Source organism: Polypterus senegalus, chromosome 14 (assembly GCF_016835505.1).
Source record: "Polypterus senegalus isolate Bchr_013 chromosome 14, ASM1683550v1, whole genome shotgun sequence".
Classification (NCBI taxonomy): domain Eukaryota; kingdom Metazoa; phylum Chordata; class Cladistia; order Polypteriformes; family Polypteridae; genus Polypterus; species Polypterus senegalus.
In genome coordinates this window covers 18,560,814-18,583,729 of record NC_053167.1, presented here as the reverse complement: position 1 = coordinate 18,583,729, position 22,916 = coordinate 18,560,814, and the positions used below count along the sequence as shown (strand labels likewise).

Genomic DNA, 22,916 nt, shown 5'->3' with positions numbered 1-22,916 from the left:
TACATTCAGTATTAAAAAGCAACTGAACACAAATCAAAATACCACAGTGTGTTAGTCCTGAGTTAGTTGTTCATAACACATATTGGAGTTGAAAACCGCTTTGGAACAGCTTTTGGGCATTCCTGAGATGATACCCTTTGCAGAATCATACACTTTAGACCATTTTAAGATGGCTTGAATCGTATCATCATTCTAATTATTAGGCCAGTTGCTGAGGTTTTTATAATCTGTCTAAATTTCCAAAGGAAATACAATATGGTGCCCTGTAGGATTTCTCAGCTGCTAACATTTTAATATTTTTTTCTTTATGTTTTAGGTAACAACACGAGGAGAGGCCCATTTAGAACTCAATGCTTTCAGGAGAAAACATGATTGTGCTTTGGTGATTTCGGGAGACTCATTAGAAGTATGCCTTTACAACTATGCATTAGCCATTTATTAAAGCTGTATTGCCCTTTTGTTAGTTTTTTCTCAGAGTAAGTTAAAATGAGGTTTTGGTCAATCCTGGACTTATAATAAGTGATGTACCTTAAAGGTTGCAGTGCCCTTGTATTTACACATTAATATACAGAATATTTATTATTCTTAATTAAATCTGTGATCACATGGAGAAAAAAACAATTGAGATCATGAACGTAATATAAAACATCAGGAAAGTCTCTCTGATAAAGATTGTGGTCTTCTAGAATTTGAATGTCTTCTGTTTTTATGAAGTCTATGCTAGTTTGAATTTCTCTTACAGTTGAAATGAAAATTTTATCCAAGGATGTCACTGATTTTGTTATTATTCTTTATAATGTCTGGAATGCATTAACAATATAGAGTACTTGTTTATTTAGATGATGCTCAAAGAAACAGTAAAGCACATTTACCATACAATAGAAAAGAAAAATAACTGTACTGTTACTTATTGATTACTCCTGATAGCTATATAGCTCAGATAGCAACAGATTTTATTTATTTTGGATATTGTACTACAAAGTTTATATAAACTATATAAGCGTGTGTATGTACATAAAAATAATTTTTTAAAGTGCATAGCTGACTGCTCAGAATCTGAGTAGAGCAGGGCGAGAATGCTCAGCTCCTTGTAGCCAGAAATGAAATCACGATGAGTAGGTGCCACTGCCCATTGTGTACAGTATAAGAAAGATAATCTGGGAGCAGGAAATGAGAATGCACCCTGTACAGTAGTACTGTTCCATCCCCTAACAGTAATATTTCATGCAGGCATGGTTTGAAGCAAATAGATTTTCATAGATCTAATGTGTAATTTTACACATTGTTTGAGACATTTTACTCTTCCATACAAACTTCACCTTTCTTTTCAGCTGACTTAGACTAAAAAAAAAAAAACACTGATAGCACTGCTGCCTCCGCACATGGAGGCTAGTGTTCAAGTCCAAGTTGTTCTTTGCATGGAGCTTGCATTTTCTGCCCATGTTTTATGTGTTTCCTCTGAGTACTCTGGTTTTATTATACAGTCAAGAGACATGGAGGTTAGGTTGATTATTGATGCTGAATTGGACTTGGGTTTGTATGTGTATGTGCATTCACTCTGTGGTGGCTGGTGCGCTCTAGGGATTGGTCCTGCTTTGTGGCAGATGCTTGCTGGCATAACCTCCAGCTTCCCATGACCCTGCTCTGGAAAAGTGAGTTTAAAAAATGACTGGATGTTAATGTTTTATCATTTTTATTTTTTTTGAATGGGCAGCTTAGGAAATCTTACCTCTTTATTCCTTATCCACTTAATTGTAGCTTAGGCTTTATGTGCTTTATATTTTTTGTAGTCATCTAGCTGAAAGGGAGGCTTAGGCAGGTTTTATTCTGTATGTTTGTCCTTTGATTTTTTTTTTCCCCGTCAATGTTTCCCATCCTCTATCCGTATTTTAATGCTATAGTCATGCTCGCCCATGTGAAACCACATGGAAAGAGCAAAATTATGTTAGCCAAGTAAGCTTTCAGGCTTTCCTTAAATCTCCAATATGTTATCCTAATTACTTACCAACTATAAAGCTGCCTCTGAGTTCATTCACTGGACAGCCCTGTTGACGGACTTCCAGAGAGAGCAAGTACATGACAAGAGCATCCAACTATTTCGGAAAACATACAAAAACACAAGAAGCTGTATTGAAACCAATGGGGCATTCTCAAAAGACTACCCTATTCGAACAGATGTCTGACAAGACTGCGTCACATCGCACCTACTGTTCAAAATGGTGATCAATGCATTATGGCTGAAAATGTTTATGCAGATACTCTACAAACAGTCACAAGTGAGGCACAATTGTGTGGGATGTGGGATGTAAATCAATGCTGAAAAAACAAAAGCAATGATGTCTTACAGATCTCCAGCTGCAGTCTACCTTTATGGCATTCAGCTTGAGCAAGTAGTGGAATTCATATATCTTGGCTTAGTCATACTGGTGAAGAAAATAGCCTCTACCTCCGAGGTTCTCAGCCAAATCGGTCAAGCCATTGCTACCTTTGGGTCACTAAACTGGTTCACTTAGCAAAAAAAAAATACAACAATCAAGACTAAGATGTGACTACTTCAAGCACTTATCATCCCAGTCCACCTCTATGGCTAAGAGACCTGAGGCCTCATGTATAATGGTGTGCATAGAATTCACACTAAAACATGGCTTACAGACAAAAACAGAAATGTTTATACACACAAAAAAATCCAGATGTATAAATTTGTGCATATGTCAACTTCCATGTTCTTCCGCTACATAAATCCCGGTCAATGTAAAATGTAACACATGTGTATGCACCTGCTGCCTCACCCCGACTTCTCCCAGGAATATGCCTCTTTGAATATTCAGTGAAAAGACAATGGCAAAAGCACAGGGAAAAAGAGAAGAATTTTAGCAAATACCAAGTGGAGACATAGAAAAACTTACTATTTGTTGGTTTAAACAGTGGTATAAACAACAAAAGAAAGTTGATTGAGTGACACTGAGTGGCAGAGAAACTCAAAACTTCAAGTTCAGAAAGCATCACAGTGCCCGAAATAATAAGAAGTGGTCGAATGTCAAAATTGCTGTGAAAGGGCATGTCGTACCCCACCGTCTGAGTGTCATATGGAAGCATATTAGAGTGTAGAAAAAAGAAAATAAACAGGAACGCAATGGAGAAAAAAGGTCAAAATTTTTACTTTAATCACATAGTTTATTTTGTCATCTTAAAATTGTTTCATTTACTAGTTTCTCAGATCCCATTGTAACTAAAGTAGCACATTAAATGTTTTATATTCTATATCTTCTTCTTTTCTGTACTCTTTGTGTGTGAATCACTATGTGCTTCTTAAACAGGCTTTCTCTTACATCGATAGGACACATAATACATTACATTCATGATATTACAGCTCTCTGAACATTTTAAATACTAAGATTTATACTTGATATAATTTTCATGATGATAGGGATTAACGCATATATTAAACATGAGGGCACGGTGGCACCCTGCCCCGCCCTCCGCAAGATGCTTGCTGCGCCATTGTCAACCCTTGATTAAATTAATTTATTGCAGCTGTACTGTCTCTTTCTAATGTACTAACCCACAATTTTTGTCCTTCATTTTCTTTCTTCAAGTAACCAATCACCACACAATAAGCTCTTTAATAAATGTCAAGCCATCTGTAAGCTTAGAATGCCGATTCTTCAAAACCTTTAAAGAACATTGAAATATCTTTGTGTTTAATTATTCCATCCATCTATCCATGCTTGGTCATACCAGTCTCAGCAAGCATACAACACGAGGCAGGAACAATCCATGAACAGGGCGCCAGTTCATTGCTACTGCTGTCCACCGTGTCTATACGTTTAATTATTAACAGTATACATTATTTAAATGAAATTAAAAAATTATCTGTATAATGTAATACATATACTTTACTGCATTTCATCTTAAAAATGATATCAAGAGCTCTTAGATGATAGCATCTGGAAATAAAAATTGACTTAGAAGCCAGTCGTCATCATCAGTAAATACATGCTCACTTCTATTGAATTGAATTCCTTTATTGTTATTTTATGGTACAATGAGATTCAATAGATAGATAGATATGCAGATCCTCCATAGACTTATTTTACTATAAAATGGTAAAATAACAATAATAATATGATTTAAAAAAAACAATGAAAAATATATAATATGAAAGCATAAGTGGCTCAGGTTGTGCAAAATTAGAACTGTGGTGTAAGTTTGCAGTGAGGTAATTGTACATATAATTACAAACAGTTCTACCGGGAGCACTTGATGGACTGATTGAGTCAATTTACAGCTCTTGGGATGAAACTGTTTCTGAACCACAAGGTCCATACAGGAAAGGCACTGAAGCATTTGCCGAATGGGAGAAGTTCAAACCGACTATGCCCATGGCTGAGGCAGTGTGTGCTAGAAGCTGTATCCTGATAATTCTCTCCGCTCTTGACACAATCTGCTGTAGAGCTTTCCGATCAGCTGCTGTATAGCTGTGATTCCACACTCAGATACAGTGGGTTAAAATACTCTGAATGGTGCACTGAGCGTAACAACACTAAAGCATCTATAGTATTTGGAATAATTTGGCCATTTCATGCACCATTATATGGTTACAGGTTAATTACAATCAGATGCCATAAACTAAAAAACGATATGCAGTTAATTTCAGTGTATTTGATAAAACCGCATCAGGGATGTGAATCTGAAAAAATAAAGGGAAACCACAGAGGAACAGTAGCACTGCTTTAACGGTGGGTGCCGCCAGTTTGCAAAACCGAGCCGAAAACTTGCGTATGCAATGGTTTGAGCTGTCGTGAGAATGTGCATAGCTTTACACCAAGTTTAGTTTTTATACATGACGATGTAAGCATGGAAACAGGTATATGCAACATTTTTGTGCATGTGCTATGTTTATACATGAGGCCGCTACACTTTTTTTGTAGACAGAACTTAATAGGCTAGAAACATTCCTGATGTGATGCCAGTGGAAAATTTTCGGAATCTCGCTGAAAGCCCAGTATAGCTGAAGAAATTAGGAAAAGAAGACTGTTGGTTTGGCCATTACAGAGAAGCACAAACTGCTGCTAAGAACGCCACTATGGCAGAATAATAGAAAGTGGCCATGATAACCCAATGGTTTTGTTTTCTGTAGTTAATAAACTACTCGTACCCGCATCTGGCCCAGCTACCTCTTCTACTGAAGTCTGTGAGGAATTCCTCCACTTTTTCCGTAACAAAATTAAAGATCTGAATAATTAAACTAACATAAATACATCATCTGTTTATATCTCTCCTGTTTTCCCACTCCATCCAGCTCCTTCTCTAAGTTTTCATCAGTCACATCTGCATTTGTTAATAACCTGCTTTGTAAGATAACGCCGACTACTTGTGTACTGGACCCCATCCCCAGCACATTACTTAAATCCTGCCTTCATGCCATAATCCTGACTGTTACAACAATAATAAACTCATCCCGTGACACTGGCTCTGTGCTGCTCACTTTTAAAATTGCTTCTGTAACCCCAATGTTTAAAAAGTCTGGCCTTGATGCTGACAGTCTTAACAATTTTCGACCTATTTCCCACTTACCGTAGATCCCAGAATACAAGCCGACTCGGTATATTAGCCAACCCCCTTCTCTACCTATAAATTATATGTATTTGCCGATGACTGGTATTTAAGCCGACCCCTTTCTCCAAGCAAAATTTCCTAAATTTCCTTAAAAGTGTCTCTTCAGGTATATTTATCATGTTTATCGGTGAGAATTTGAGACTGCTGGCATTTTTGATGGAAACCAGGAAGTGATTGTGGAGATGTTTGGTAAAATGAAACCTTTGTGTTGAAACTATATGGGATCACCTGTTCTCTCACCACCCCACACCTCTAGCACCTTTTCTTTTTACTTCTTTTTTTAACCTTTATCACTCTTTCCTTTCCTTCTTTTACCTGCTTCTGGAGCTTTACATCCGGATGACACAATCACACAACTTTCCTACACTGCGTCAGCACACACACAACGCGCGCATACAAACACTGGATTATAATTATTACATTTTATCATAGAACCACAAACACTCTTGGTTCTGTCTGATTATTATTTTTATTATTATTATTATAATTGTCTGATTATTATCAGCATTAGTATTATTATTATTATCAGCATTATTATTATTATTATTATCATCAGTATTATTATTATCATTAGCACTATTATTATTATTATTATTATTATTATTATCATCAGCATTATTATTATTTTCAGTATTAATATTATTATTATTATTATTTTCAGCATTAATATTATTATCATCAGTATTAATAATATTATTATTATTATTAGCATTATTATACATATATTTTTATTTACTTATTTATTGCTTTATTTTTTCAGATTAAATTATACATTTATTTACTTAATTTATTCACATGAAGGCCCCATACATTAGCTACTCACACACACAACTATGGGTACACTAAGGTTTGTCATTTGGAATGTTCATGGAACTGGCTCTAGAGAGAAGAGATTAAAGATTTTTGATCAGCTTAAAAGAATGCAGGCAGATGTTGTCTTATTACAAGAGACTCATAGGTCTGCCACAGTTGCAGATGAACTTAAAACGTCTGAGTTTCCCAGACTGTTCTCTGCCCCCTATAACTCTAGACAAAGAGGTGTAGCTATTTTAATACACACAAATATCAATTTCACAGTATTGGACACAGTCTTAGATCCAGATGGTAGATTTATAATACTAAAACTATCTATACAAAATCAAAGCTTATGTATTGTTAGCATATACTGACCAAACATAGATGACCCCGCATTCTTTCATAATTTTTTCTCTGTAGTCTCCGAACACTTGGACTGTCCACTTATACTTGCGGGAGATTTTAATTTTTGGATGGATTATTCTTCAGACAGGCTCAGTACAGCTGGGACTCAGCGCAATTGGCATTCCACTAATATAGTCAAACAGTATATAAGTGATTATGGGCTTTGTGATGCATGGCGATCTTTTTATCCCAGCCGTAGAGAGTATACTCATTATTGGCTGACATTTCAGACACTGAGATACACCCTATAGTTGTCAGCTATCATGCTCCAGTTTCTTTAACTCTGTTAAATAAGAAAACAATCCCATCAGGTAAAACTGGAGGTTTAATACGTCACTGCTTAAAGATGAAGGTTTTGTGGAATATTATAAAAAAGAGTGGGCTTTATATTTAGAACACAATGACCTTCCTGGAACATCAGCATCTGTTCTCTGGGAGGCAGGAAAGCAGTGATGAGAGGTAAAATAATTTCCTTCTCATCACATAAGAAAAAATAGAAAAAAAACGTATTCAGGAATTGGAAGAAATCATTAAGTCTTTAGAGGCATCCCCAGAAGAAGAATTACAAAACAAATTGCGTAAAAATAAACTAGAACTTAAAGGAATTATTGACAAAAAAACACAATTTTAGCACAAAGACTACGAATAGAAAACTTTGAACACGGTAATAAATCAGGCAAGCTTTTAGCCATAAACAAAAGAGAAAACTGCCATATCTGCTGTTAAAGACTCAACTGGGAATATAGTATATGATCCTGAAAGAATAAACAACACTTTCAGAGATTTTTACAAAACCTTGTACTCACCACAGATTAACCCATCAGATAATGAGATCAATGAGTTTCTAGACAGGATAATACTTCCTAAATTATCAGATAGCCAAGCTACAGTCCTGGACTCGCCATTAACATCAGATGAGCTTCAGGAAGCTCTTAACTCCATGCCTAATAGAAGGCTCCAGGTCCAGATGGGTTTCCAGCAGAGTTCTACAAAGAATTCTGGATCATTCTGGCTCCAACATTCTTCAGAATGATGAGTGAAATAGAAGAAAATGGTAGACTACAGCCAAACATGAATTCAGCCAACATTAGTCTCCTGTTAAAACCAGGCAAAGATCCTATATTTCCTACCAGCTATCGCCCAATTTCTCTTATTAATGTTGACCTGAAAATAATTTGTAAAGCCCTTGCAAAAAGATTAGAGAAGGTAACCCCTTTCATAATACATCCAGACCAAACTGGTTTCATTAAGGGGAGACATTCATCCACAAATTCACGTAGATTACTCAACTTAATAGACTTTTCTTATAGCAGAAACATGGAAACCAGTATATTATCTCTCGATGCAGAAAAGGCTTTTGATAGAGTTAACTGGAAGTTCTTATTTGCAACTTTACATAAATTTGGTTTTGGAAACTTCTTCATAAACTGGTTAAAAATATTATACAGTTCACCAACAGCATGCGTCAGGACAAATGACCAAACATCAGATAGCTTCTGTCTTCAGAGGGGGACCAGGCAGGGATGCCCTCTCCCCCTCGCTATTTGCTATCTTTATTGAACCACTAGCAGCAGCAATCAGGCAAACTACAGTTATTAAAGGCATAAAGTGTAAGAACATAGAACATAAAATCAGTCTTTATGCAGATGACGTGTTACTTTTCTTCAGAATTCTCAATCCTCTCTCTCCCAGGCAATTGAACTAATAAACTCCTTTTCAAGAGTTTCAGATTATTCAATAAACTGGTTAAAATCCACAGTTCTTCCAATTAATTTCTCTTTTGTCAATTCCCTTAATACACAATTGGAATCAGGGAATATTACATACCTGGGCATTCATGTCTCTCCCAGGCTGGCAGATCTAACTAAACTAAACTACATCCCACTATTAAAGAAAGTGGAAGATGATCTTGCTAGATGGAAATCCTTACCGATATCACTTATGGGGAGGGTTGCCACAATTAAAATGATGGTTTTACCAAGAATCAATTACTTATTTTCTATGATCCCAAACAAGCCATCATCTGATTGGTTTAGATCCCTGGACTCCTCCATCACTAAATTCCTTTGGAAGGATAAACCTCCACGAATTAGCTTAAAACACTACAGAAGACCAAAGATAGAGGAGGGCTGGATCTACCCAACTTCTATCATTATTTCTTAACCAACAGGCTCCAATATATACCAAGATGGTTGCAACATAACCCGCTGGATGAGTCCTGGTTAGATGTAGAACAGACACTTTGCAATACTATAGAGCTTTCGGACCTACCGTTTATTAGCTCAAAAATAAGAAAGCATGAAAGCTTTAAAAGTATTAATATCAGTACCTCACTGACAGCATGGTGGGAATATCTAAAAATGACAGAGTCTTCACTAATTCCATGCAGACGCACACCCATCTGGAATAATCCTGACATATTGCAAAACAATAAAATGATGAACCTCCCATACTGGAAAAGTAAAGGAATTCTATACATGGAACACATATTTGAAGGATTGGATTTCATTCCATTTAACAGAATAGTCTCCCAATTTGGGATAGACAAGAATAGATTTTAGAATATCTCCAAATTAAATCAGTAGTTAAAGAAAAATTTAAGCTTTAAAGTAGAATTACAAACACTATCAAGGGTATTAGACTTCTGTAATCTCAAACACCCCAAATTACTGTCTAAAGTATATAAAACATTGACCAAAATAGATGATACAATAGCAATTCCTATAGGCAAATGGGAGGAGGATCTATTAGTTAGCTTTGATCAGACTTTCTGGTCCCAAACTTGTTTAAAAACTTTTAAAACGATCAGAAACCCCAATTTACAATTAATTCAATACAAAATTCTACACAGAGTACACTATACAGGTCATCGGATGTTCAGGATGGGATTTGTGCCATCTGACACCTGCACACACTGCACAGACAACATTCCTGACAGTTATATCCACGCACTGTGGTCATGTCCACCTGTTCAGGGATTCTGGTATAGAGTATGTGAAGACCTGTCAAAGTGTCTGAAATGTGATATCCCAACTTCCCCCTCATTTTGCTTGCTGGGGAACCTAGAGGATGTCCCGATTGAAACAAATTTGGTTCACGTGGTTCTCACTGCCATATGCATCGCTAAGAAAACTATCCTCATAAACTGGAAAAACAAAGATAATCTTTGCATTAACCAGTATAGAAATCTTTTATTGGATCATATTACACTTGAGACAGCCTCTGCCTCCACTTCAAATCAATCTCTCTGGGCTCCTTTGATCGGTTCCATCACATAGCGATGATGGAGGGTCATTGATATGTCCTGCGGGATGCTGTGGTTGATGTGGTGGAGAGTCTGAGCTTGAGTATCTGGAGGATCCCTGGGGTGGGTTCACTAGGGGGTCTTGGGCTGGGGCTGCTGCCCACTCTGGTGGTGCTTGGGTTGCCTCGGGGGGGGACTTCTGGTAGTTGTGTGTGGGGCCTTGGGGGGTCTTGACGGTGGCTGCGGGTCGCTGCCTGGTGGCTGCATGCCCCTGGGTGGGTCTGGGTGGGGCCTGGTGGCTTGGGGTATGAGGGCGGCCGTCCCGGATGGGGATCTGTGGGGCCTTGGGGATTGGGTCCTGGCATGTACGCTGCCGGGAAGAGGGCCGAACATGGGGCAGTGCCGGGCCCTGGCTCCGGGAGCTCAGGATGAGAACACTTCTGTTCCACCATGGGGAGGGGATGTCCGGGAGTGGGAGGATCCAACTTTACCTGGGTGTCTTATGTCTTACTTAGTCTGAATGTTGAGTAAATGTGGGGATGGGAGTAAATATTCTGCTGGGGTGGTGTGTGTTGGTGGCCTCGGACTCCGTGGGGCTCTGTGATGCTGCTGCTTTGGGCCATGGCTAGATGGGCTGGGGCCTCCATGCCCCGGGTGGATTTTGGGAGCGGAGGTGCCCATTGGGGCCAGTAGGGGAGCTGGCTCCTGTAGGCTCAGGCCCCTCAGCCATTCCTCCCCATCCTCAGACATTTCCCTCCTCCTGCTCCTTCACATCATCACACAAACATGCACATAGGGCCTTGGGGTGTGGGTATGGATCCCATTTCCGCAGTCCTGTGGCAGCCTACCCCCCAATTTTATTTGCACATTAAACACTTCCACAAACAACATTCCACACAAATGCACACTTAGGGCCTTGGGAGTGGGCACACTCAACGGCATCCGGTGGGGGGAAATTTCAGCCTCACTCCGAGTGCCGGTGCCCACTTCCAATTTTAAACTGCACCTAGTCACGGAGGGTTTTGGGGAAGTGGGGCTGTGTGTTGGCATCAGCTGGTGTAGGCCACATGATGCCAGCACTGCCCGCTCCCCAACCACAAAATGCACCTTATCAACACACATCAATATTACATTGGAGCTGGTGGAGGGAGACTAGAGGTCTTATCACACCTCTGTTCTCAGTTAGCTGCCCGCGGCTGGAGGCTAGGAGTGGTCTGGAGTGGTGGGTTGCTTTACTCGGCGTTGGACGGGGGTGCCTGCTCATTATTACCCCAGCGGAACGGGGCTAACTCTGGCGTCCGGGAATGGTTGGGCCTTGATGCGGCAGCACCAGGACCAGAGTTAGTAGGGTGTATATGGGGAGTGTGAATGGGTGTCTGGCGTACATCCTTGTAAGTCTTGGGTTGTATGTGTATGTGAGAGCATGAGGGAGGGAGTGTATGACTGTGTTTGTGTGTGACTGTATATGTCAGGTGGGGTTTTGGACTCCTCCCCTCTCCTGGGACATCTGGCAATGCTACAACATCTTTGCCTACCCTCCCCCTGCCACATTATTTTTTTTTTTTTAAGCATCTGTCTGGTCGCTCCCGGTGGCTGCCTGGTGGGATCTGGGTCCCTGGGCTCTGTTGGGTCCTCGGCGGGTGGGTCGCCCTTGGGTCCCGGGCTGCTGGGTTCCGGCCCGCCACTCGGGTGAGCGGCTGGGCGGCCTGGGGGTTGCCGTTGATATCTCCCGGGACTCTGCCGGCTGCTGGTTGTGGCCCCCCGGGGTGATCCTCTGCGCCTCGAGGGGGTTGGGGCTTCTCTGGTGACGGTCTCCCTGGGGTCTCCGCGCTCTGGGGTGACCTCTGGATCTCTGGGCTTGGAACTCCCTCCATCTTCCCACGTTTTTGGGGGCAGGTCTGTGGCCCTTCACACTCACTATTGGGCTCCTATAGAGAAACCTTACACATACAAGCGTGCGTACTCGCACAGGTGCTCACATCGTGCTTTCATAAGTATGACTTGGACATCTTCAGCACATGACATAAGGCTGTGGTTGGCCCTAAATGCCTTAGTAATAATTACTGTGTGATTGTCACCAAACATTTTACTTTTATATATCTTCATGTAGCTGATGCAGCAATGTTTTTGTCTTGTGGTTCCCCTCTCTTTCTGCAGGTCTAGAAGCGGATTCTGGTTCATTTATTGTTTATTCTGTACAAAACCTCCCCCTTCCCCCTTTACCTCCATCTCTCCTTTTCTCTCTTCTTTTTCTTTCACTTTTGTCTCCGTGTCCGGTTCGAATCTTAAAAACATCTGAAAATATTTCTAATAAAGTTTTGGTATCAGCCGTGACGTCAGCAGAAGCTGTAACGCTCCACCTGAGAGAAAAACTGTAAGGCTAGTCGCCAGCATTTACACATCAATTCTGATTGCTTCACAGTCGAACAGGACACGGTATTAAAAAAAAACAAAAAAAGGAAACTATATACGCAAATACGGTACATCGGTAGGGTGCATTTCCGGAGACTCGTTATAAATTTGATTAGCTTAAATACTGCAATGCAGTGGACCCTTGACTTACGAACTTAATTGCTCGCAAGGCTAACCCATAATGCGTTCTGAACCTCCCACTGCAACACTTACTTAACCTTTTCATAATAAAAAAGGGTTGTATAATGTGCATAATTTACCAAAACACCAATAATTTTTCTAATGTGCTAACCAAAAGTTATAAAGTGCCTAGCCTACCAGAAGTAGGCTAGATTAAACTAGGAGCATGGCGGGCGCATGGTGGCAGCAGCTCAGGGCTCTCCTTTTCAGTGTACTTTTTTGTTGTTTTTGTACTTTTTTTTTTTTCCTTGTTTGTGCACGATCGGTTTGGCGAACATCCGCTACACCCTTATAGACATCGGTGTCCAAAGCCAGACATCTGTTTCGAGTGTTTTTCATCACACGCACAACGTCCCAGACAACATAGCGAGACCAGCGGGCTCTCCATGGATTGTTGTCGGGTCTAGAAGACGACACAGACGGAGGAGGGAAAGAAAGCAGAAGTGGGGCCGCAGATCTGGCTTTATGCTAAGGCTAAAAAAACAACCATACAAGCCTTATACAGAACTTTTTTTCTGCACTGAAGGAGCTGCTTTTAATCTCATTGTAGATGTGTATAGTGACAATAAAAGGCATTCTATTCTAGAAACAACAATTTCATGCTGTACTCACCATTTAATTTGACATCTTTGGGCTGCAGGAAGGCAGGAGCAGGAGAATGAAACAGAAGATGGTTATTGTTTAGAAGAGCCTCCTTATGCAAATCTTTTCCTTGTAAAATTGTCGAGATGGTGGATTTTGACATGCTGCACATATTAGCGAGATCGGTCACACGAACAGCACTTGCATATTTCCACACAATTTCCCTCTTCGTTTTGATTTTGATAGCTTTCTTTACCTTCTCTTCCTTCCTTCCTTAGCAATTATGTGTCTTGCTTGCATGGTCTTAATGAATTATATGTATAGGTAAATCACTGCAATGATCGAAATTACATCCACAAACACCTGTATCTGGGCTCCAACTGATGCTACTAACGCTTTCGGTTGTTTGTTTACAATCGCGCAAGCGGATACACGTGACTGCATCCGGGTCGTAACGCAAGATGTTGATCGTAAATCAAAACAAAAATTTTTATTTTAAACTTCCCGGTAATTTATTATAAATTTTATTAATAAAATGAACAACTAAAACACTTTTTTGAATAAATTCTTTATTTAATTTAAAGTACCGGCATGCAAAGTTACTTCTTCATCTGAAAGATGGCTCTGTGGTTTCATCATTATTTACTTCCGTTTCATCGGCAAAACCGGCATTGCGCTGGAAATCTTGAATCTGAAGCGATACTCGTATATAAACCGACCCCAAACTCCAAGCCAAAAATCTAGGACGAAATTCTCGGCTTATATAACAGGATCTACGGTACCTTTCCTGTCAAAACTTCTTGAGCGTGTTTTAGCCTCCCAGCTCACCAATTACTTAACCACTAATAACTTGATGGAACCCTTTCAATCTGGTTTCAGGGTGCAGCACAGCTGTGAAACTGCTCTGCTACGGGTAACCAATGATTTGCTTATGGCAGCAGACTCTGGACAAACCAGCATATTAATTCTGTTAGACCTCAGTGCAGCATTTGACAATGTCAGACATGACATTCTACTGTCCAGAATGGAGAACATGCTGGGTATCTCTGACACTGCCCTCCAATGGTTCAAGTCCTATCTGACTGATAGGCAAGAAGAGTGTGTTAGTCTTGGCAACAGCAGATCCAGCTCATTGCCAGTCACACAAGGAGTTCCTCAGGGCTCTGTCCTCAGCCCTCTTCTCTTCTGTATTTATATGCGTCTCCTTGGCCAAATTATTCGTAGTTATGGACTGGGCTATCATTGGTATGCAGATGATACTCAACTCTACTTCAGTGTTAAAAGTGGAACTTCATCAGACCTTTCTCAGCTCACAACCTGCCTTAGTGAAATTAAAACCTGGATGGAGCAGAACTCTTTAAAATTAAACTGCAACAAAACTGAACTCCTGCAAATTTGGGCTAAAATGCAACTTAATAAAATGAGCTGTTTCCCAGTCCATCTTTGCAGTGATCTCATCAGACCTGCCCCTACTGCAAAGAATCTTGGTATGATTTTTGATTCCTCCCTCTCTTATTCCACCCACATAAACCACATTATGAAACTTTATTACTTTCACCTCTGTAACATATCCCGTGTTTGCTCCTTCCTCTCCTTTTCTAATGCTGAGAAACTTGTACATGCTTTTATCACATCCCACATCGATTATTGTAACTCGCTGCTGGCAGGTGCCCCATCTAATCTTATATCAGTGCTCCAGCTTATTCAAAACTCAGCTGCAAGAGTCCTTACTTGAACCAGCAGCAGCGAGCACATCACACCCATCCTGCTCCGTCTTCACTGGCTCCCTGTGTCTTACAGAATCAAATATAAAATCCTACTAATAACCTACAAAGCTTTAAATAACCTCTCGCCAAACTACATCAGTGACCTTCTCCATCACTATGTGCCTGCCCGCCCACTAAGGTCCTCTGATTCTGGCAATCTTGTTGTACCCACACTAATCTACATTCCTTGGGTGAAAGGTCCTTCAACTATATAGCACCCAGACTCTGGAATGACCTACCAAAATTAATTGGAACACCTGACTCCATGAATTCTTTTAAAAAAACAACTCAAAACTCATCTGTTCATGAAGGCTTTTAACTCTGCTTGACTTTAGTACCTTTCTCTCAGTTTACCTCTGTCAAGATGCTCATTTAACCTGTATGTGTGTGTTAGACCATCAATTATGTTGTCTGTTAGGCTTTTTTTCTCTAAATTCACTGTCGTAATCTTATTTATTTATTTGGTTTGTACAATGCTATATACTGTATACCCTGCCGTTCTTTCTTATATTCTGTAAGTGCCTTGAGCATGGGAAAGGTGCTATATAAAATAAAATGTATTATTATTATTATTATTAATATACATAAAATATTTCAAATTTGAACTGTAGTATCTTCATATGTTTAATATTAATGTTTAACTTAAGAACAGTTCCATGTCTCTTAGTGCTCATTCACAATTGAGCATTGTAAATGTCCTGCATTTAGCATTTTTTAAAGCTTTTTAGTGGCATTTTGTAAGCATTTTTAAGTATTTTTCTAGGTATTGTTCAGGTGATTTCAGGCATTTTTACTGTGTGGTTACAGTATGTTTCCAACATGTCTTCTATGACTTGTAATGTTTTTAATTCTTGAGGTCACAGTAATAAAGAGGAGGTGTTGTCGGTATTGTGAATGCACATATTTGTTGCATATCAGGTTCGCAGTTGCACCAATAAAACTTTAATAATCCTTTTAATAACACTTTTTTCTTGAACTTGTAGAAAAAAATATTAGTGTTTCAAAAAGCAAACAGCAAACTTAAACTTCAAGAGATATTTGACTCTGTTTCTCTCAAAGGCATCCTCCCGAGATTCATCTCCCACAGGAGGTGGGGTCATAAGCTCCATGAGTGGTCTGCAGGATGCAAAAAACCCTGTCAAGTCAAGTAGGGGAGCATGCACTGGTACAGTGCGTTGCCACACCCACTACACAATGAAACAACTTTGCAAAACCCCAGGCAGACACGCGGTCCAGTCCCACCCTCTGGAAATGACCCTCTTTCTGCCGCAGCCAGGTGTTATGTGGGCGACCACTTGGCCTGGTCCAGCCACTCGGATCCCCAATAATGAGGATCTTACAAGCCGGATTACCCTCAGGAAAACGCGTCACATGACCGTAGTGCCGTAACTGACACTCCCTCACAATGCAGGTAATGTGCCTCATTCGGGACTCCATGAACAACTGCTCATTTAACACAAAGTCAAACCAATGGTACCCAAGCATTTTCCGGAGAAACACAGTACCAAAGAAGTCCAGTCTTCGTCTCAGGTCACTGGATAATGTCCATGTCTCGCAACCATATAGCAAAACAGGAAGCACCAGGACTCTAAAGATTTGAACCTTCGTCCTATTGCATAGATATCAGGAGTGCCACACCCCTTTCCAGCGACCTCATGACCCCCCATGCTCTCCCAATCCGTCTACTGATTTCATAGGAAGAATCACCAGAGACATGAATGTTGCAGCCAATGTAATTAAACCTCTTAACAAGGTCAACACTCTCTCTGCAAACAGACACACTGCAGATGGCTGTGCCCAAGAGGTCATTAAAGGTCTGGATCTTGGTTTTTATCCAGGACAATCGCAAACCCAGACACTCAGACTGCTTCGCCGCTCCAGTCTCACGAGCGCCCCGATCAGAGCCTCCATTGACTCCGCAAAGATCACAGCATCGTCAGCAAAGTCAAGATCCGTGAATTTTTCTTCACCAACAGATGCCCGAAAGCTGCTGGACCCCATGACCTTGCCCAACACCCTGTCCATACAAGCATTGAACAGAGTAGGAGCAAGGACACACCCCTTGATGAACCCCAGAATCAACTGGGAAAAACGCAGAGGTTCTGCCTCCACTTGGCACAGCACTCACAGTACCAGCGTGTACAGGCCAGCCATGATATCCAGCAACCTTGAGGGGCTCTCGCGAACCCTCTGGATGTCCCACAGGGCAGCTCGATCCATGGAGTGAAACACTTTGCAAAAAATTAACAAAGTCTGCAAAGAAACTCTGCCAATATTCTCGTTTGCGCTCCATGAGAACCCTCAGTGCCAGCATGCGGTCGATGGTAGAATTCTTAGGAGTAAAACCAGACCGTTCCAGTCACTGGTAGGTGAGCAAGTGATCACGGATCCTATTGAGGACAACCGTAGCAAGGACCTTACCCGGCACCAAGAGCAGTGTTATCACCCAGTAGTTGCTGCAATCCAGGCGATCACCCTTCCCTTTCCAGATATGGATGACAAGTCCCGTTTTCCAGTCAGTTGGGATGATGCCAGTCTCCCAAATTGAAGCAAAGATTGCTTGCAATGCCAGGAGAACGGCCTTACCACCAGCCTGGGGAAGTTCATGCCGGAAAGCACAGATCCCTGCAGCCTTTTCCCCCCTCAGCTGGTTCACCACCTGTGCAATCTCATTGAGATTGGGTGGTTCACAGCTAATTGGAGGATAAGCCTCAAGAACCAGAATTTTCATTGAGCTGTGCATTGCAACTCCTCTCAGTGATATCCAGAGTGCCCTGCGAGATGAAACACCTTCTTCTGGGAACACAGTAACACCAACACAATCCTCAGCAACCTTCAGGGTCTTGTCACAGAAGGTCTCCCTCATCATTAGGATTGACAGTCGTACTCAAATCTGAAAGTTCCTCACACAAACTGCATGTGAACTCATTAGAAACAGCCTGGTCTTGGAGTCTGGCCAAGTCCAGGCTCATTTTCCTAGTAGGTGTTAACCTACTGGACCTGAGTTGGATCCTAAGAGTAGCAACAACAAGTCTGTGGTCAAAATTCACAAACTGGGCATTTCTGTAGACCCTGCAGTTTTGCAAGAGCCTCCAATATCTGCCCACGAGGATGTGATCGATCTCCTTCACCACACCAGCAGTATTGGAGTACCAAGTCCAATGATGTGGTTCAGGGTGCTGGAACCAGGATTCAGTGATTCACAGCCCCAGACCTTTTGCAAAGTCAAGGAACATGGAGCCACTTTGACCACGATCACCACACCCATGGGGACCGAGACAATCCTCATAGCCAGCCGTGGTCAGTGCCAGTGGCTGCAATGAAGTCACCCATGACCAGAGGAGTGTCACCTCGTGGGCACTCATCCACCACCGAGCGAAGCTGCGAATAAAATGTCTCCCTCACGAGACATCACTAACCACGTCAAAGCATACACTGAGACAACAGACAAGGCACCCAGAATATGCGTAATCTGAGTCCCATAATTCGCTTGTTGAAAGCAGTGATATCAGAATAAGCCAATCCGTTACAGCAACAGCTACTCCCCGTTTATGACAGCCATCAGACCGACCAAACCAATAAAAAGTGTATCCATCTACAGAAGTCCAGCCAGTCCCTACTCTGCGCACCTCAGAGAGTGCCGCCACTGAAATGCAGAGTTTACGCAGCTCCTCCGACAGCAGAGGAAGATGATCATCTTGCCGGAGAGACAAGACATTCCATGCACCCACATAATGTTTGGGCCGCCTCAAATTGGGACCCGAATGCTGCCGTGCAGCGGCCCTCAGCATCACACCAGTTCTGATCCCCAACAGACCTGATCCCATTGGCTCTCCAACAGTTTGGACTCTTCTGGGGATGGGGCTCCTGAGGGCTTTCCGCCATCCCCTTCATGATGTGAGCAGCCTTCCTATGGGTGGCTGCAGCAGAACTAGTACCATGGAGAGCAAAAAGGAGTCCTTTCTGTAGTCTTGGAGCTTTGTGAAATTTTTTTTACGGTGGCTGGAGTGCCAATCCCTATGATTTCCCTGCAAGTTGGAGGACCACTTGTTTGGCCAGATGCAGTTTAACGTCATACCCAGGACAGTAAAAACCCTATATTGGGGAAAAAGCTACTTTTATTAGACAATATTTCACTTACATAGGTTTTTATAATATATTGAGGTATAAGACTTCTGAATGAACACAGTTGATTCAACATTTTTGATGAACAAGCATTTGGGTGAAATTCACGCCAAAAAAACGTGGTTGACAGGAGTTTCTAAACCACTCCCTGCTAAAAATCTTAGATGTAAATAGTGTCACTGAAAATAATTGCAAAAAGCTTTGTAAGCAGTTTTAGAGCATTCTGGTCTAGTGTTAAAACACTATAAACACATTTGCTTTGTGAATCTGCTCTTGGGTTCTACATTGCCTTTTTCAACACAATCTCTACTATGTCTCCACTACTGTTACAGTAGTGTACAACTTTTACTCGTTAATTTTTAAAAATTACCATTTTCCTTACATTTTTAGGTGCTCTTCAAAATAACTCTGTAAATTTGGAAAATTTTACTCCCTTAAAGATAGCAGCTTCTAGAACTTGACAAGACATGAACTAGTGCTAATGTGGCCAAGCCAAAACAGTCTACAACACTGTAAGAAAGGGCCATTCCATTGGGCTTGGTAAGAACAGCATCTGCTTGCAGTGCAGCCATTTTGTATTCATTAAGGCTGAAGATCTTTTATTGGTGTTCATGGTATTTTAAGCAGCATTTTTATATTTTGCCATATTTTAACAAACCAAATTTTCTTAACCTGTTTAAACATACTTTTTACATACAGTATACAGTATTCATAAAGCTATTTAGAAAATAAAACATGTAGTAAATTAAAGGTTGTTCTTTTTATTAGGAAAAACACTCAGCTGACACAACAATATTGACAAAAATTGAAGAGTACAGTGCAGAAATAACTGCTGCTTTGTAACCATAAGAAAAATGTAACATAACATGTAAAACTGTACTAGAAAATGGATTGTGTTCAGTCTGCTGATAGGAAGTGTCCTATTAAATGTACACATAGAAAAACCCAGGCATTTGCTAGAAACCCAGGCATTTGCTAGGAGTGTCCTATCATATTTGCAATTGTGCTCATCAGCATTTAGCATAGCACAACATGGCTAAGGCACTGTTGTCTTTATAATACACCAGCATTCTAATAGTCCAAGCTTTTTTTAAAACTGGTATACTTGTTATACTGTTGCTTTTCTTATATTTGCAGTAACAATAAGCAACTTAAATGTATTCTCTTGTACCCTCAGGTTTGTTTAAAGTTCTACGAGTATGAATTCATGGAGCTGGCTTGTCAGTGTCCAGCTGTCATCTGCTGCAGAGTGGCTCCCACACAGAAGGCCCAGATTGTTAGGTTGCTGCAGGAGCGTACTGGCAAACTTACCTGTGCTGTTGGTCAGTATCAACATATTCATTCCATTGTTTTAAAAACCAGTCATGATCCTTTGAATAGTCCATCCATCCATTCTTCTTCCGCTTATCCGAGATCGGTGCGCGGGGCAGTAGCTTGAGCAGAGATGCCTAGACTTTCCTCTACCCAGCCACTTCTTCAATCTTCTGAGAGAATCGAGTTCCCAGGCCAGCCGAGACATAATCCTCCAGCGTGTCCTGGGTCTTCCCGGGGCCTCCTCCCGGTTAGGCGTGCGGAACACCTCACCAGGGAGGCGTCCAGGAGGCATCTGATCAGATGCCGAGCATCATCTAACTCCCTCTCGATCCGGAGGAGCAGTGGTCTACTCTGAGCCCCTCCCGGATGACTGGCTTCTCACCCTATCTTTAAGGGAAAGCCCAGACACTCCTGGAGGAGGCTCATTTCACCGCTTGTATTTGCGATCTTGTTCTTTCGGTCACTACCCATAGCTCATGACCATAGGTGAGGGTAGGGAGCGTGAATCGACTGAAATTGAGAGCTTTGCCTTACGCTCAGTCCTTTTCACCCGACAGACCCGTGCAGAGCTTGCATCACTGCGACACCGCACCGATCCGCCTGTCGATCTCCCAATCCATTCTTCCCTCACTTGTGAAAAAGATCCTGAGATATTTGAACTCTTCCACTTTGGGCAGAATCTCACTACCAACCCTGAGAGGGGCACTCCACCCTTTTCCGGCTGAGGACCATGGTCCTGGTTTGGAAGTGCTGATTCCCATCCAAAGCCGCTAACACTCGGCTGTGAACCCCGATCCAGAGAGCTGAAGATCATGGCCTGATGAAGCAAACAGGACAACATCATCTGTAAAGTAGTAACCCAATCCTGAGACCACCAAACTGGACCCCCTCAGCAGCGCTGGCTGCCCTGAAATTCTGTCCATAAGTTATGAACAGAATCGGTGACAAAGGGCAGCCCTGACAGAGTCCGTCACTGGACGGGTTCGACTTACTGCCGGCAATGCGGACCAAGCTCTGACACCATTGTACAGGGATGAACAGCCCTTATCACGGGGTCCAGTACCACATACTCTCGGAGTACCCCCACAGGATTCCCCAAGGGACATGGTCGAACGCCTTTTCCAAGTCCACAAAACACAAGTAGACTGGTTGGGCATGCCCTCCAGGACTCTGCCAAGGGTGTAGAGCTGGTCTACTGTTCCGCGATCAGGATGAAAACCAACTGTTCCTCCTGAATCCAAGGTTCGACTGTCTGCGGACCCTCCTCTCCCTGAATAGACTTTTCCAGGGAGGAGTGTGATCCCTCTGTAGTTGGAACACACCTCGGTCCCCCTTCTTAAAGAGGGGACCACCACCCTGTCTGCCAATCCAGAGGCACTGTCCATGATAACCATGCAATGTTGCAGAGGCGTGTCAACTAAGACAGTCCCACAACATCCAGAGCCTTGAGGAACTCTGGGCGATTCATCACCCAGGTCCCTGGCACCAAGGAGTTTTTTGACCACCTCGGTGACCTCAGTCCCAGAGATGGGGCTCACCTCTGAGTCCCCAGGCTCTGCTTTCTCGTGGAAGGTATGTTAGTGGGATTGAGAACGTCTTGAAATACTCCCCAGCAACCCATAATGTCCCAGTCGAGGTCAGCAGCCTCATCCCACCATATACAGTGTTGACACTACACTGCTTCCCCTCCTGAGACGCCAGATGGTGGACCCGAATCTCCTCAAAACCGTCGAAGTGTTCTCCATGGCCTCTCAAACTCCTCCCATGCCCGAGTTTTTGCCCTCAGCAACCACAAAGCCGCATTCTGCTTGGACTGCGGTACCTATCAGCTGCCTCCAGAGTCCCCAGTTTTGTTGATAGTCCATAGACTTCATTATGTCCAGCACTCTGAAGAATGCAAATATTCAACAGGTGACTGCAGATATTGCAGAAAGCAGTATGTAAGGATGTCTCAAACAAGCAGAGATAAAACACACCTGACTAAATTTGTTTAAAAAGCGAAATTGCTGCCAGCTGACTGAATGGAGAAGTTTGTCAACTTTGATTACATAAATGTGGTGTAATTATGCATTAATTACTGCAGCTCAGTATTGCATTTTACATCAGGGTGTTGTTTTCACATTGTTCAGTTTTGCCATTAATTAACAGGGGATGGTGGAAATGATGTCAGCATGATCCAAGAACAGACTGCGGTGTTGGTGTTGAAGGAAAGGTGAGAGGCAAATGGTGTCACATGACATAAAGAGATGCTATGGTATTACCAATGTTCAGAGAACCAGTATTCTGGGATGTTTAGATTTAAACAGCCTTTCTATTAAAAAAAATTTAAAAAATTCTCATGTAAAGCTGTCTGCCTGTTTTGTTTTGAATCTAATCAGTAACAGTGCATTCCATTGGTACATCTTAACATACTAGACCTTTATAATTACTTAAGCCCTTCTCTAGTTATACCATATTTGGTTCCTAGCCTCTTG

General features: G+C 41.8%; 1 long non-coding RNA gene across 1 annotated transcript; it reads left to right on the top strand.

Annotated features, from left to right (window-relative positions):
- The first annotated feature begins 322 nt into the window (after positions 1–322).
- On the top strand, positions 323–22,631 carry LOC120515117. Its single transcript, XR_005630595.1, has 3 exons — positions 323–406; positions 20,306–20,450; positions 22,591–22,631. It is a non-coding gene; the product is annotated as an uncharacterized LOC120515117 (long non-coding RNA).
- The last annotated feature ends 285 nt before the right edge of the window (positions 22,632–22,916 follow it).